The sequence below is a fragment of the Trichomycterus rosablanca genome, chromosome 10, assembly GCF_030014385.1.
Source record: "Trichomycterus rosablanca isolate fTriRos1 chromosome 10, fTriRos1.hap1, whole genome shotgun sequence".
Classification (NCBI taxonomy): domain Eukaryota; kingdom Metazoa; phylum Chordata; class Actinopteri; order Siluriformes; family Trichomycteridae; genus Trichomycterus; species Trichomycterus rosablanca.
Genome location: NC_085997.1, coordinates 9,670,911 through 9,687,103, shown reverse-complemented (window position 1 = coordinate 9,687,103; position 16,193 = coordinate 9,670,911). Strand labels below are relative to the sequence as shown.

Sequence of the window (16,193 nt, the reverse complement as noted above, 5' to 3'; positions counted from 1 at the left end):
TTATATTATATAGTTTATTGAAAAAGTTAGATTGGTTCAATGTGGTGCAGTAAACCTTGTGGCAATACTATGCATGATCATAGATGAGTGCAGTTTAAAGATTGAGGGAACAGTGAAGAAAATAACTTGGTAAGTGAGAAGTATCGAATAGTCTAGTAGACAGTTAACTAAGTGGAACTATTTAAGTAGAGTTTAATGTGATTCAAGAAAGCCAAAGTGGATCAAAGCGCTGGTGATGATGAGCATGAGGGATTGGCTGACTAGGAGCAGGAGATGGTCATGTGAGAGTCTGTTGGATTGTGGGAAATGGAGTCTGTATTGTTAGAAGCAGGAGGTGTGTTAGTACCAGTGACCAAAAGTTGGGGTAAAAATCTGAATGAATAAATAATATAAGTCAGGGGTTTGTAGGACTGATGGAAGTTGATATAACAGAGCTGTTGTTATTTTAAGTATGGCAGAGTAAATAATAAATAGTGGATTGGTGATTTGTATTGGGAAAAATGTGATTTAGAAAATTTGCATGCGACGATGATGAAGTAGAATAAGTGTAGAAAATGTTAGATGTAATGTGTATGCACCTTCTGCTCTGATCAGTTTGAACTGTTTGAAGTGGAATTTTATATAGCAGGAAGGGTTAATGCAGTATGAGAGACAAATAATGAAGTATATGTTTGTTTCCATAGGGCCATTGTCGGTCGCGGTGAAGTAATTGTTTGTTTCCAGGGGATCACTGTCGATTGCCCTGAAGTATATGTTTGTTTCCATAGGGCCATTGTCGGTCGTGGTGAAGTGATTGTTTGTTTCCAGGGGATCACTGTCGATTGCCCTGAAGTATATGTTTGTTTCCATAGGGCCATTGTCGGTCGCGGTGAAGTAATTGTTTGTTTCCAGGGGATCACTGTCGATTGCCCTGAAGTATATGTTTGTTTCCATAGGGCCATTGTCGGTCGCGGTGAAGTGATTGTTTGTTTCCAGGGGATCACTGTCGATTGCCCTGAAGTATATGTTTGTTTCCATAGGGCCATTGTCGGTCGCGGTGAAGTAATTGTTTGTTTCCAGTAGACACTGTTGTTGTACTGAGGTTTACGTTCTTTTGTCTGAGTTGTGTTTGGACAACCGAGTGAGTTGTGCCAGTGAATGTTAAAAGAATACTCGTATTCTTCGACTAGGCAGGAATCTTCTGTTCTAGGGTGTGTCTCGTTAAAACCTATCAGTTTATCTTTTTCTTAATACGTGTTACAGATTTTGCTCGAAAGGTTGTTTAAAGCAGTCTAAAATGTCTAATTTAACACATAGAGAATTGAAACAAGTAGTTGTTAAGCGACTGGTGGAAACTTCCTCTGTCAAAGAGAAGGCGAAAACAGGCAGCCAGCTGAATGCACAAAAAGCCAGTAGGGTGTGAGAATTTATCCATGTCTCGCCCACTAACTCAGGAACCAACCCCAACCAACATCAAAGCTTATAAAGACAATTACACCTGTTTCAGGAGCAACAAACCAGAACCGATAAACAGGGGACATTTTTCAGAAGGGATGTGTGTATGAATGGGTGTCTGTCCCTAAACCACTGAATGAACTGCCAAAGGCAGCTCACTTGCGGCCCTGACGCTAACCTTCCTTACTCGCCGGCGCCACATTGGTGTCAGAAGTGGGATCGTGGTGTTTGGGTGGCTCTGATGGTTTGGTGAGCCAATATGCCCGGTCTGTCCGAGTGCGCTAGCCCAGGTGGCTGCAGGGGCAGGGTGCCCGGTCCAGCAGTGGGTGGAAGAGCGACTCGGCAGTGTAATGGGGTGCGGTCCGGACATGGAGCCACCCAGTGGACGCTGGTGAGTGGGTCACCGGGACGGTTGACCATTAGGGAGGGGGCAGTGTAGCGTCGCCACTGGGTCTGGCACGGGCTTTACCCAGAAAGCCTTGCGGCAGTGGTGTCTAAGCTCACCGTGGCCGTGTATCCCGATGTTGGGAGTGGGGTGGCTGCGGTGAGGGCTGGGTAAGTAGCTTATATGTTTGTCTGTTGTATGATTGTATGTGTGTATGAATGGGTTAAGTGGCTAGAAGGGATGGTTGAGCCATGGAAGGGAGTTATTGCGAGTTTGGTGATGTCAGCATGCGTGGGATTGGTAATTTTAGTGATATGTTGTTGTTGTGGTATCCCGTGCATCAGGGTATTAATAGAAAAATTTGTAATAGATATAGTGAGTAGAGGAAGCAGAGGGGGGCAGGATCCACCAGTTATCCAGATGATGTTGGCTGATTTGTCTAGATATCATGTAGATGATGATGAGGAGGATACCCTTGAAGGTGGGCCGGAAGACCCACTTCGAGCAGTATAAGTGCTACTAACTCTGCTTAATTAAAGGTAAAACCGACCAGACAAGACGAGGAGAGAGGACCAGCACTACTGATCACACACCGTGATGAAGGAAGGAGACTTGGAAGGACTGGCAGAGGCAGACACTGAGGGGACTGGAAGACCCACTCCAAGGGACAGAAGTGCCACGAACTGGACCTGCCTACAGGGAACTAAACACAGCAGAAAGCCCGACAAAACCAACCATGTGGAAGAAGAGTCCAGCGGAATCAACGGAGCAGAACAAGACGAGGGGGGAGAATTTAGTTAGACTAGGAGAAAAAAAACATAAACATATAGTTCGCAGACACATAGACCATCTTTGAAAACACTAGTTAAGTGCAACACACATAGTTTAGCTGCAAAACGCAAGGGGTTAGTTCAGGATTGTTTACAATGTATATATGTTTGCTATTTTTAGAAAAGATATTCTCGGTGTTGCATCGTTTAAGTGTTTGTGTTGCTGTGGAAACAGGTAAGACCGACAGGGGAGAATCCATAAGACATTAGGAGTCATGCAGAGACACAGGAGCTATGGGCCCCTTCTGAATATCTGCAGCTCCGTCTGGTGGAGGACAACCTGAACGGACTTCCTGTAGAAGCCACGCACCCATTGTTTTTATTTTATTTTTCTCGTTTTTGATTTCCTATTTTTTAAATTACTTTATTTTGATTTCCTGTTTTTATTATTTTTTGTTTGTTTTAGGGTTAGGAGCTGTTGCGATAGGTACGGTTCCTTTAGTTTAACTGGTAGCCTTTTTATTTTTAGAAACGTTTTATTGTAAAAAATTCAGTCCAGTGGCCATGTAGTCAGAAGGGGTTAAATTGGGGGGTTGCTGACGGCTATCCTATCTCCTGGAATCTAGAAACACCTAACCTATAGTTAAAAGTTATTGTGAAAGCATTAAGATGTACATAAAAACGTACATTTAATATGGGAAGTTTTACGGCATTTTCCAAGCTTTACGACATCCAGGCCGCATGGTCTTTTGTCCAACATGGCGCCGGCTAGGCTCCCTCCCTGACTCCTACCGAGGGGGGGAGGCAGAGCCCGGGGCTTGTTAGCACACTTCATTGGCTCCACCAGCAGTAAAGGAGGAGGAGCCTAGCTGAGTTTAAAAACCGGCGGGGAGAGAGGCTCGGTCTCTTTCTGTGTGGTTGTTTTTCTAGACTGCAGGAGAAAAGGAGCGTCGGTCGGCTTAGCTCTGATATATAATCACAGATCATTTTTACACTTAATAAAGTGTTTTAAAGAGTACTTTCTGGACTTCCCGACTGCTTTCTTCAGGACCTTTTGAACTAAAAGATTTATCCTAACAGTACCAATACCAGTTATTACTACTACTTCTTATTAGTTGTGCCGCGCTACGAATAAAGGCACCAACGGGATATTCGCGTTCCACTGTTACCAGATTGGGCTCCAGCGTTGTAGAAGGCTATTAAAAGTAAAGTTAATTTTCAATGCTGATTTGGCTTAATAGTGTTGGTCAGAATGTATCATATTCTTGAAAGAAAATTAAAATTTGTTTTCCATGCATTCACACTGGCCTGTTCTGGGGTTCAAATGAGTCTCATCAGTACACACAAGTTTGCAATCAAATGATCAAGTATTGCAAATGAATATCTTTGAAATTCTGTTAAGGTTATAGATTATATTTTGGTTTTTCACAGGGAATATGAGAAAAAATAAAAAGCTTATTATGCTAGGCTTGATGTAATTCTGCATGGTACTCACTGCCTGTATAGGTAAAGCCACATACTACTAGCCACAAGCTACTAGCCACATACAAAAATAAGGTATCAGACAGTTTCTGTGCCACCCCTGTGTGAGCAATGGTCCAGTCTGGCCACCCCTAAGGAAATTGTCTGGCTTTGCCACTGTCTACAGTTGAAAAAGAAGCAGACGAAATAGCTGATAAGAGATAAAGGACTTATTCAGTGGTGTATTCAGCTTGTATTTCTTACCAGAAACCAGAAAAGAGGTTTGCAGGTACAGCCATCCAATTTTGGTGTTCTTGGCAGTTTTTCTGACATTTCTGTTATTCATATCAATATCAGAATTATATCGTATCGACCGAAATTAGGAGTTATATTGTGATATAAATTTTACCACTGACAGACTGACTTAAAAAATGATTTGAGTGAAAATAGAGCATAAATGTCATTGTAACATTGTAAATTTTGATGCTGCGTTTCAGTGAGCATTGACGCAACAAGTTTCATATTACGTGATGCCTTAAATGATCATAATGTTTCTGCACTGGAGAATGCGGTCATCGATACCGCTACCTCTCACATGCTTAGCTCTACCATTTCAGCTAATTCCCCCTACTATGAACCTCCTTTACCCTTTGCAAATTGTAATGTACTGACAGAGCAGAGCGTTAATTAAGCAATAGAACACTCGAGGTCGTGTGTTATCGCGAATAACATCACGGCTGTGATTTGGTCGCAGGCACGAGCCGAAGGCACACGACCTCGAGTGTTCTATTGCTTTTATACAACAGTTTTTACAAAATAAAGAAAGAAAATAAATCAACGAAGCCCTGAATTTCATATTAATTATGCTTTAATATTGACAATACCTTCTGCCAAAAAGTAGTTCCACAGCAAATGAGTTGCTATGCAACGGTAAACATTCCCTACCAGTACAGTAGGCTAAAAAAAAAAAAGGCATATAGTTTAACATTACAAAGTTACGCTAGTTTGGAATAAAAATAATAATCGAATATAAATAAGGGAAGTGTGCAGATTAACATATATAAATAACGCAATAACTATTTTAATTCTTAATTAATTTTATTTTTAGCTTTTTCTCATTTTCCTTTCATCTTCGCTTATTCGCTATAACATCTTTGCTTATTCCCTCTCGTGTTCTGTTGCTTAATTAAAATATAGAATTTATTTATTTATTAGAGTTAATGTGTTATTTGTATATGTTAATCTGCACACTTCCGTTCATTGTGCAGTTAGAAAAAAAAGGCTGCTCTGTAGGATGTGCATCGGCATCAAACAGTCCGGCTGGCTCGGTTACCTTATGCCTTTTTTTTCGCTTCGCTGGTGGCCTCTGTACTGTGTTTTCTGGGTCATGTTCTGCACTGAGGACTGCACTCCACCTTTTTCTGTCAGCTAGTGTGGGTCTCCAATAGCTTTTTAACGAGCCCTCAGACCTGTAATTAGTTAATCTATTTAGAGTTCTAAAATACATATGCTAGTTTAAGGTCATTTGATAACTGGACATGCACATTTCTTTTATTTCTTCTTACCGGTGTCCAGTAACAGACATAATCTCCTTTGACTCCAGACCGGCATCGGACAATCTCTGAACTGCTGTGGCTCGCAAGCAGTGGTTGGTGAACATGCGGCTCGTACCAGCCTCTCTGCATATCCGTGGAAGCATAGTTGCAAGCTGATTCACTCCCAGAGGACTGGCGATGTACCACACTGCATCTGCTGCACACGCTGACTTTTTGGGATGTAAATAAAAGGCTGGCGCATTCATGCATTTTGCTCAGATATTTTTCTAATGTTGCAACTGGGCATAGGCTGTCTCCGGGTTTGGCAAACATGAATCCCCTATAGTTTTCACGGTCTCGCTACATAACGTCTTTGTGGTTTTTTGTTTCTTCATTAAATGACAGCGTGCAGTATTTTGTGCCGTTTTTATCTGTTTTGATAACAAATGACTCTTTTGTAAGTGATCTGTTGCCCTCCTTACTTCGCCGCCCAAAATGAAGTTGGATATCGAACCAAACTTTGTTCAGGAGTCCTCTTGGATGGTTGGGATTACATGCGTTAGATTCCCTGATCATTTTCTCATCTGCGGGTGAAATCGATGGATGATGGGTCGTTTTATCTCTGCCTGCGTGTCTGATTGTTTTAATTGTTCCGAGGAAGACGTTGTTTGCAGGCTTAAAAGGGTCATTCTTTAAACACCAGGAACGACTAAGTGGAGGTTCGTTAAGGTACCTGTTGAGCCCCGTGCGCAGTCCGAGATAACTGCTGATACTATAGGGCTCACCTTTTGCGGCACGGATGCATAGAAGTGTCGAAGTATTAAGTTCAGCTCAGCCTTTTCAATTGTCGCCAAATTAACCTGAATGTAATTTTGTAACAGCCAGTCTGTAAAGCACTTAGTAGCCCATCTTGTTTGCCGAATTGTATTCTGTTCGTTTCTCGTCAATTCCAGCGTAATCAGCTGTTCTTCTGTCACTGCAGCCGACCTAACAGCGTTTACCGAAACAGAATTTGATGTGCGTTTGCTTTCACACTCTTCTTCAGAGTCTGACCAAACAGGCTTCAGGTCGAATGTAATCTGAAAGTCATCCATTGTATCAATTTCTGGATGCGCACTAATGAGCACTAATAGATGAGTATCTAATAGACTATCATAATAGTATGAGCACTAATAGACCTACAAAACAACCGGTGGCTTGTGTGCGTGAAGCTTGTCGTTATGGCAACGCGTGAGCGGAGTAATACAGTTATTGTGTGAAAAGCCCGTGCTGTTATCACGAATATCAGCACAGTTAGAACGCTTCTCAACCAATCAGATTGTAAGGTCGGAACTACCTGTTGTATAATGCTGCATAACTGTCTTTTGTACCACTGACAGACGGACTTAAGGGTTGATGCTGCTTTATGTAAGGGCCAAAATAGTGAAGTTCAAAAAGTCTCAGTCAGCCGACAGTGCCAACATGCAGCCATATTCGGGGATGAGATCTTTTATGAAGTGCATTCTCTTTGATTTTGTTGGACTTGTAGGAGATTGTTCTGTTCTTGTTGCAGTGCTGCTGGAGGGTTTTCTTTTTAATGGTGGTGGTGGGGTGTTTGTGATTATATGTAACTGTAATACCTTATGAGCATTTGCATCTTTGTTCCCATTTTGACGGTATAAAGCATGAGCTGTCAGAAGGGGAATTCGAACCCACGGCTCCAGGGGAGACTGCGAGCTGAACGACTGCTTGGCCATCCTGACTTGCTTGCACGTTACCAATGCCAATTTTCCTCAACACCCCCATATGGCCTAAGATTTGAACTGCAAGCTGCTTGAGCTACAGCAACAAGGCGCCGAGGAACTAATACACAGAGTTTTGCTCGAGTCCAATCATAAAGGCCAATTCCCATACAGGAAGTCGAAAACCTGGGTAAAAATCAGGAATCCTGACCGCTAGACCATATGGGAAACTGCAAGGCTCAGCACCGGCTGACGCCAGAATCAACCACTTCATTCCGCTCTGCCAAGTCTTCGTCACCTTGACAAGACCTGCATTGTTGGATGCATTGTTGGTGCTCCATACACAAGGAGTTAGAGAGACAAAAAAAAGGCATAAGGGAACCGAGCCAGCCAGGAGTCAAACCTAGAATCTTCTGATCCGTAGTCAGACACGTTATCCATTGCGCCACTGGCCCGTTTGACTACAGTTCGACTTTCCTGAAGCTCCAGCCTCATTTTGGTCTCTTGCCCGAGGAGAGAACAGAAACCTTCGAAGCACGGCATAGAAAAAGACAGTACCGTAACTTGGATTCGAACCGGGGTTGCTGCGGCCACAATACTAACCACTATATGAGCATTGCTTTCCAGCGGTCAGCCACTGCTCCCTGATAGACTGCAGTCACAGTTCCAACAGAACAAGCTGCTTGAGCTACAGCAACAAGGCAACGAGGAACTAATAGGCAAACAACGAGCACAACAGGGTTTGAGTTCTTAAAAAATAATAAATAATCTTAATAAATAATCCAGTCAGTTAAAAACCCAACAAGAAGGCTGTACCTAATACACTCATACCAGAGAAAACACACCCTAACATGCAAGTGCCGTTACAGTGCTAACAATGGTCCACCCAAAAAACATTATTTGGTCAGTTGGAGATCTCATGTGGGGCTCCCTTTCTATTGATATATGGTTTACAGCCTAGTGACAAAGTGTACAGTGCAGCAAATTACAGTCAGTACATTTACCATACATAATAATGTGAAAAGTTCGTACAAATATTAGTCTGTGTGGGGCGAGGGTGGTGTCGATGGTACCCAAGCTAGTCAGGATGCGGTCTAACGTGATGCATTCAGGTCACAGTCTCTCATTGAGGCGTGGGTTTAAATTCCACTTCTGACTGCTAATGTTTTATACAAATTTATGTCTTTAACTCTCTAACATACATAATAATGTGAAAAGATTCAGCAGTTCGTACAAATCTTTGGCCATGTGGGGGTATTGAGGAAAATTGGCTTTGGTAATGCACATTTAGGTCAGGATGGCCGAGCGGTCTAAGGCGCTGCGTTCAGGTCACAGTCTTCCCTGGAGGCGTGGGTTTGAATCCCACTTCTGACAGCTCATGCTTTATACAAATCTACTTCTTTAGAGGACACAGCCATCAGGGAATACAGTTTTCATGAAAGGGTGTACATGGTCTGCAACAATGCTGAGGTAGGTGGTACGTGTCAAAGTAACATCCACATGGATGCCAGGACCCAGGCTTTTGATCACTGAAAATGTGAGAAATTTAATCATGTATTTATACTGATCATAAATTATGTTTATTCAGCGTCTATTTACATTGTTACAGCAGTATTTTACAATTGAAATGTTCACATTATTTAAATGTATGTAAAGTACATTGTATACTAGCTGTTTACTTTTTCCCTAAGTAAAAACTGTCATTACCTCAACATGTCATTACCGACACATAACTTGTTGTGATGGTAAAGACACTTAGTGATGGTAATAACAGGTTTTTAGTTTCACCATCACTATCTTATTAACTCTTTACTAATTAAAGCTAATTAAAGTTAAATAAACATAATGGTTTTATTATACAAGGAAATGCATTAATTTTCACTGATTAGTCAATATATCAGCAGATATCAGCAGAGATCCAGTAAAATATCAGTAATTACATGAAAAAGAAAAGTTAAGCTTAAAGCAATATCACAACCATCAAAATGGGAACAAAGACGCAAATGCACATGAGGTAGTAAAATTACATATAATCACAACCCCCTTCCCCTAACCACCACCACCACAAGTCCAACAAAATCAAAGAGAAAATGCACTTCATAAAAGACCTCACATTGTTCGTCTTGAAGGCTAAGATCAACATTTAAATAAAGTGAGTCTATGAACGTTTAAAAGCAACGCATAATATAAACAAGAGTACGAGAGTTTAAACACGTTGCACCCTCACTTTATAATGCAGCATCAACGCTCGGTTAGTACATTATACAGTTTGGTGGGTCCTTTGTAAGGTGAGGTAGCTCAAATGGTAGAGCGCTGGCTTAGCATGTGAGAGGTAGCGGGATCGATGCCCACATTCTCCAGAAACATTACGATTATTTAAGGGTATCATGTAATATGAAACTTGTTGCGGCATTGCTTAATGAAACGCAGCATCAAAAATTTGATCAGGATTTAAGTGAGTCTTTAAGGCAACATAAAATATGTGGGTATTAATATGTAAAACTCAGTGCATTATTAGGCTACACATAAATATAGATTTAAACTGTCCTCTATTTACTACAGTCAGTTTGAAACAGCTGGGCGTACAACTAGTTGGTGTGGAGAACATGTTACACATACAGTGTGCTATTATTTCAAGCTTATGAAGTACATGATATTTCACTTAATAATATCTCCCAAAGTACAAATTCTTCAACTTTCTAATTAAACCATGTAGTACGGGACATTACCGCTTACCTAATGCAGTGATAAACAACTCGCCCGAACAGGGACTTGAACCCTGGACCAGGGGTGTAGCACCAAATTCTGGGCCCTGTGCCCTGTGCACTATTGTGTCTCTCTCTTCATTAGTCAACTTCTTTGTCCATAGTGCTGGATCCTCTGGCATACACTCCTTGGCGCTGCCCTGACTACTTTCTGACCTCTCTTAATCCCTTTCACTTTTCTCAGAACCTTCTCTGCTTTCACTTCCTTCACTTGCATCATTCTCTATCACATCTTCTCTATCTCTATCTTCATCTAGATGGTGAAGGAGTACAAATATTTGGGTGTTCACCTCAATAACAAACTTGACTGGTCTAGCAACTCGGATGCCCTATATAGAAAGGGCCAAAGTCGCCTCCACCTACTGAGGAGACTGGTAATGAAAACAGAGCGGAAACTGACCTCATTTTTGACGCAGCGTTTCAGTGAGCAATGAGGAAATGAGTCTTATATTACGTGATGCCTTTAAATGATCATAACGTTTCTGCATTGGAGAATGCGGGCATCGATCCCACTACCTCTCACACGCGAAGCAAGCACTCTACCATTTGAGCTAATTCCCCGTATAAAGAACTCTCCTTTACCCTTCGTACATTGTAATGTACTAACAGATCATTGATGCTGCATTATAAAGTGGGGGTTCAACGTGTTTAAGCTCACGTACTCCCGTTTATCGCAGCCTTTAGGACGAACTGAACCAGATTGTACCACTGACAGACTGTCTTAAGGGTTGATGCTGCATTATGTAGGGGCCAAAATAGTGCAGGATATACCAACTGTTTAGTGCAGAGCAATAACAAAGCGGCTCTGTGAAGCAAGAACTAAAATTATGATGCATGTAATTCAACATAAAACATGTGGGTATTAATATCTAAAACTCAGTGCATTATTAGGGTGCACATAAATATAGATTTAAACGGTCCTATATTTACTACAGTCTGTTTAAAACAACTAGTTGGTGTGGAGAACATGTTGCATGCAGTGTGCTATTATTTCAAGCTTATCAAGTACATGCTATTTTACTTAGAAATATCTCACAAAGTACAAATTCTTCATCATTCTAAATAAACCATGTAGTACGGGACATTACCGCTTACTTAATGCAGTAAGAAGCCCGAAAAGGGACTTGAGCCCTGGACCCTGAGATTAAAAGTCTGAGGCTCTACCGACTGAGCTACCCAGGGTCTGCAACCTGCTTTGATCCTCACAAGGATGTGACTTAAATTACAAACTTTAACATACGTTGTCCTGTAGATCTTCAATTAATATAAAAAAATTTCTATTTCTGTTTCGGCTCTCTTGAAGGCGATTATATAAAGTTTTAGGTGAAGTATGTTGCTGCTTACACACACAAAGAAAAACATCTCAGGAGGAAAATTTTATGTTATGTGCATTTATATGTGGCAAAATAAAAAAATCCATAAAAATAAAATTGAGATAGCATAGCACCTTGAATTATACTAAAAAGTTCTTCAAGTAGAAACAGTTCTAGCAAAAACACAAAAAACCCTAAAGAAACACTTCTTAAGACTTCTTAGTCTTAGTTTTTTATTATTTCAAATGCCATTAATAATTTATAATCACTGATTTGTGAGATATCAGCAGTAGTAGGTCATGTTTAACTGGTTTAATATTGTTTAAGCGCTGATTATCGGCTGTTTTTCGTGAGTATGTTGGGCGGTTTTCCATGTAATTTGGCGGAATTTCAAATGCGCAATCTGGCAACCCTGGCTGAAGCGTTCATTCATATCTTGGAGCGATGTATGTTTGTATGCTAGAATATAAATAACATCTTTTACAAACTGCTGTCTATTTACATTGACATTTTCTCTTCTGTCTAAACCTTGAAATTGGGTTTGTAAAAGTAAGCGATACTGTGGATAATATATTTAATGAGCTGAACTAACTGAGAGAAGCGCTAACGGTGGTGGAAGAGTCTAAAAGGGTTTGGAACATAGTCGTATCATCATAGCAATACAACACAGTTTTGTCTATAGCATCCGAAAATATCCAGAAGCTAATACACAAAAAAACCGTTTATTTTAATTATTTAACTTACCTTGTTGAAAAAAGTATGACCACAATTTCTAAACAAACACAGTATCCGCTGCTGCAGTCTCTACACAAACTTTTCTGCACTGAAATCTCAAGGACACATTTTATGGATATTACGGTAATGCACTGAGAACTCGTCTGTTGGGTATTTGATTATCACTATCATTGTTATTCTTGATCATAATCTGTATGTGTATACTTTTGATCATGAAGTATGACAATCAAATTGATAAAGGCTCTTTGAGGGAAGCAGTACATAGTATGTGTGTATTAAAAAGGAACTGAACTTTAAGCAACCTAATCTTCTGAGAAATGAGCTGAAAAATAAGGAAGTACATCCAGGTGTTTCCTGCTCTGGCTATGCAGAGTGTGTGAGAGACAGTTGAACAGGAAATCACTAGCCTTACATTTCTGCTGCCCGATCCTCTGAGCTTAGAGAAACTGAATGTATAGGAGTAGGAGGTTTTGAAATGGTTTTGCATGCAAGTGTTGTGTTCCAGACAACAGTTGACAGTTGAGGAACACCAAGATGGAGTAACCACAGCACAGATGTTTCCCTGTTCCTCTTTATGAACTGTGAAGCTAACGGCATCAAGATATGACTTTGAGTGGTCAAGAAGAAGACAACACTCACTTCCTCTTTTTCTTAATAAAAAGGCTACACATGCCATAGATAGACACACTTCTGCATGCAGCTGTCTGTGTGCTTGTGTGTCCTGAGCTCAGTAATTACTTTTACCAATTTGTGTTTGAATTCTTAATAAATCGTCATTCTTAACTAATTAGTATTCGTCCTTCTTTCCTGGATAAAAGAACAAAAAATCAGCAATTTTGGTGACCCTCGACGTGATCTGGGAAGAAAGGAGCCAAGAAGGGTTCTTGGACCGTGGAGAGGAGACGAATTCTCACAGTCACAGACCGGTCGATTAAAAAGGTAAGCAGAAAACCTATTAAAATTGAATTTCTGCATAGGATTATATAGGACATATTAGTTTTGACTGTGTGGATTCCTCCTATCCAGTAAGTGTCTTTAAATTATTGCGTATCATTTTAACTAGAAAATTGTCCTTTAGAGATATTGGTAAAAGTATCTTTGTCGATATTTGTGAATTTTCGGGTCCGGCCTTGTGGGTGACCCCGGGGAGGAATGAAAGATTCTCCTCGATATTCGTGAATTTGGGGTCCGGCCTTGTGGGTGACCCCGGGGTAAGTTTGTAAGTTTGTTTTTGTGAGTTTGTTTTTGTCTCTCTGGTATATTGATTTACTAGTTAAAATGTGAATTATTGTAATTACTATTATTGCATTGATTGTTTTTCAAGTGGGAATTTGTTGTGAATGTATTTAGAATATATGTACGTTTTCTGGTGTCTCTGTGTCTAATGATACAGAAGGGTTAATAAAACTGGCCAGAAAATTAGGAATATAAGGGTGGTATAGTATTGTGAACCTAACCTACCTTGTAGTAGAAGTTTGACCGTTTGGACAGCAAATTAAGGTCTAATAAGGAGGAACTTGGGTTTGTTGTGTGGACGGGGTGGTATTGAATTGTATTTGTATTGTTTTATCTGAATTTACTGGCAAATTAAAAACATGTCTGAGTGTACTGAAAAGGAAGTAGGTACTGCTGGAAAACTGAAAGTGCGTATTTTTAGTAGAATTGAAACTACCAGTATTGTTAAAGTTAAAAAGTTTAAAATTAAAAAAGGAGGCTAAAAAACTATTCCCAGAGTGACAGGACAAAGGTTTGTGTCCAGCAGACTCGGATCTGGCCTCTATAAAAGAAGACAGAAAGCGTATACTTTCTGTGGAAAAAAAGGAATCTGTAACACTTTTTGTGGATTCTGAAGTTACCACTGACTGTCGTAATGAACAGGACTGCATTTCCCAGGAGTCAGTGGGTGATCAGGTCACGCAATTAGCTAATCGGACAGAGCCGAGGACCTCTGTTTATTAATTAAGACCTGAACCTAATTTAGAAAAGATTATATAAGTGTTGGAATACCAGTGAAACTTTGCGAGGTATTGCCGTGTTTCTCCTGAACACTGTGCGCTTTGAATATTGATTGCGATTTTGTGTATGACCGTTTTTGCCTGTTTCTGACTTCGACTTTGGTTTTCCCTTTGGATTGGGATTGTTGATGATTTAGGTGCCGAACTACTGGCTGTTTTTGACTGTGCCTTGGATCGTCCTTGTGTATTTTGAACTGATTAATAAAAGGTCTCTGATTGTCTGTGAGCGTCTGCCAGTCTTGTTTACGTTCGTGACAGAATTAAAGTCTAGCTTTGGCTCTGTGACGAAGGGGAGAAGAACACAGATTTGGCCCATAGAAAAATGCCCTGGATAAAGCCAACGATCGATTGGCAAATGCCATTGACCTACTCTTAGAAATGAAGGCCATCAGTATAAATGTGGACGGTTATCCTGAGAAAACACCTGTATTGAATTTCCAGATGTCCCATTAAGTCTACTCATTGTAAACGTAGAGGACATTAGTAATCCTGAAAAAAGCAGACAGGAATTTGTATTGGAAATCACAACCCTGATCTTTTATTCCCAATAATCCGACAAATCTATCCAATATTGGCTGAAGCAAACAAAACCACCCACTTATAATGAAGCAGCTCACTGTTTTGACCAACTAATACCAGGTCTACCTGCTACCATCTCCCCTATCCCTAATGCACCTGTACCCAGGGTACAAGCCCCAGTTTTGACAATAAATGGTGGTGTAGTAGATATAACAGGGGGAGAATTAGACATGATTGTTAAGAGAGATCTTATAAATAACCAATAACCAGTGGTATATTTTTCCGAAGTAATAATACTTTGTTACAGTAGTTAAGTAGTTATTTGAAGTATTTGTACTTTACTGGAGTATTAAAATGTTCGGCAACTTTTACTTTTACTGCACTAAATTTTCTAAAGAAATGATGTACTTTTACTCCATTACATTCGCTGTATTTAAATTTGTTACTCGTTACTACAGAATGAAGGTAAATGATGTGAGATGTGTGACGGACTGCACGCTGATTTGGTGAATCTGCGACTGTAAGTTAGACGGTGGTTAAACACATTAATGAAGACACATCCATTATTAAAAAAAAAAAAGAGGATCTAGATCAGCTTGCCAAGCAACTGTTGAAATTAAAAATAGCATAAAAAGAAAAGTCAGGCACTTAATACAGGAAAAAACAGAAGGCCATGGTACAATAAACCTTGGTCTTATCTTGATGTTTTTGAAACAGGAACCATTGTTAATGCCGTCCTCTTTCAGAAAGGGGGGAGGGAAGGACTCATTATAAACACCAATCATGGTGTGGTAGCCTTTTCTTACCTGAATAGCATTTACACTCTCCCCTACAAGATGGATGTGCTGTACCTGGCCCTTGTGTCAATGCTCCAAAATGTGTGCCAAAACACATCTGTCACTTAATGACCTAAAAACTTTAACTTTAAGAGCTTTAACTAATTATACTCGAGCTTTGTCTACACAGGTCAAGCGGAGTGAGCCCCCTCCGAAACCACCGGCAGATGACAGCGAGTGTTTGGAATTTAAGACTGTTAAGCCTGGCGACTGGGTACGGGTGAAAGTCCACAAGAGAAAGTGGTCTGAGCCCAGGTGGCCGGGTCTGTGGGAAGTCACTGAGGTAACAACCCACACCGTAAAAGTAAAAGGTAAAAAAAGGGCAGTTTGGCACCACCTAACACATTGTGTACCCACCACAGCACCTCCCTGCTCATTGCAGGAAATTGGAAAGGATTTGGCAGGCAGTGGGACTAAAATAGTAGAAATTGATTTCTAAAAGAGAGTAAAAATGTACCCACTGTCATTTAGAGGGTAGAAGAATTGTTTCCTACCTGTGTTATACGCTTTGAACCTCCTGAAGGTACAACCTCCTAACTCAAGTATACTTTAGTAAAAATGCCTTTTAACCCTCCAACTGATATAATTGTCCAAGCCTGTAAGAGGCTGGGATTTACCAAATGAAAATAACAGCGTGTTTTTTGTTCATAATCTTGACCACAATTTTCTTGGCTATAGTTGAGCATCACAGCAACTATACCAAC

General features: G+C 40.4%; 1 non-coding gene across 1 annotated transcript; it reads right to left on the bottom strand.

Moving 5' to 3' along the window:
* Window positions 1–7,688: 7,688 nt before the first annotated feature.
* trnar-acg (transfer RNA arginine (anticodon ACG)) lies at window positions 7,689–7,761 on the bottom strand. Its single transcript has one exon. It is a non-coding gene; the product is annotated as a tRNA-Arg (tRNA).
* Between the last annotated feature and the right edge of the window lie 8,432 nt (window positions 7,762–16,193).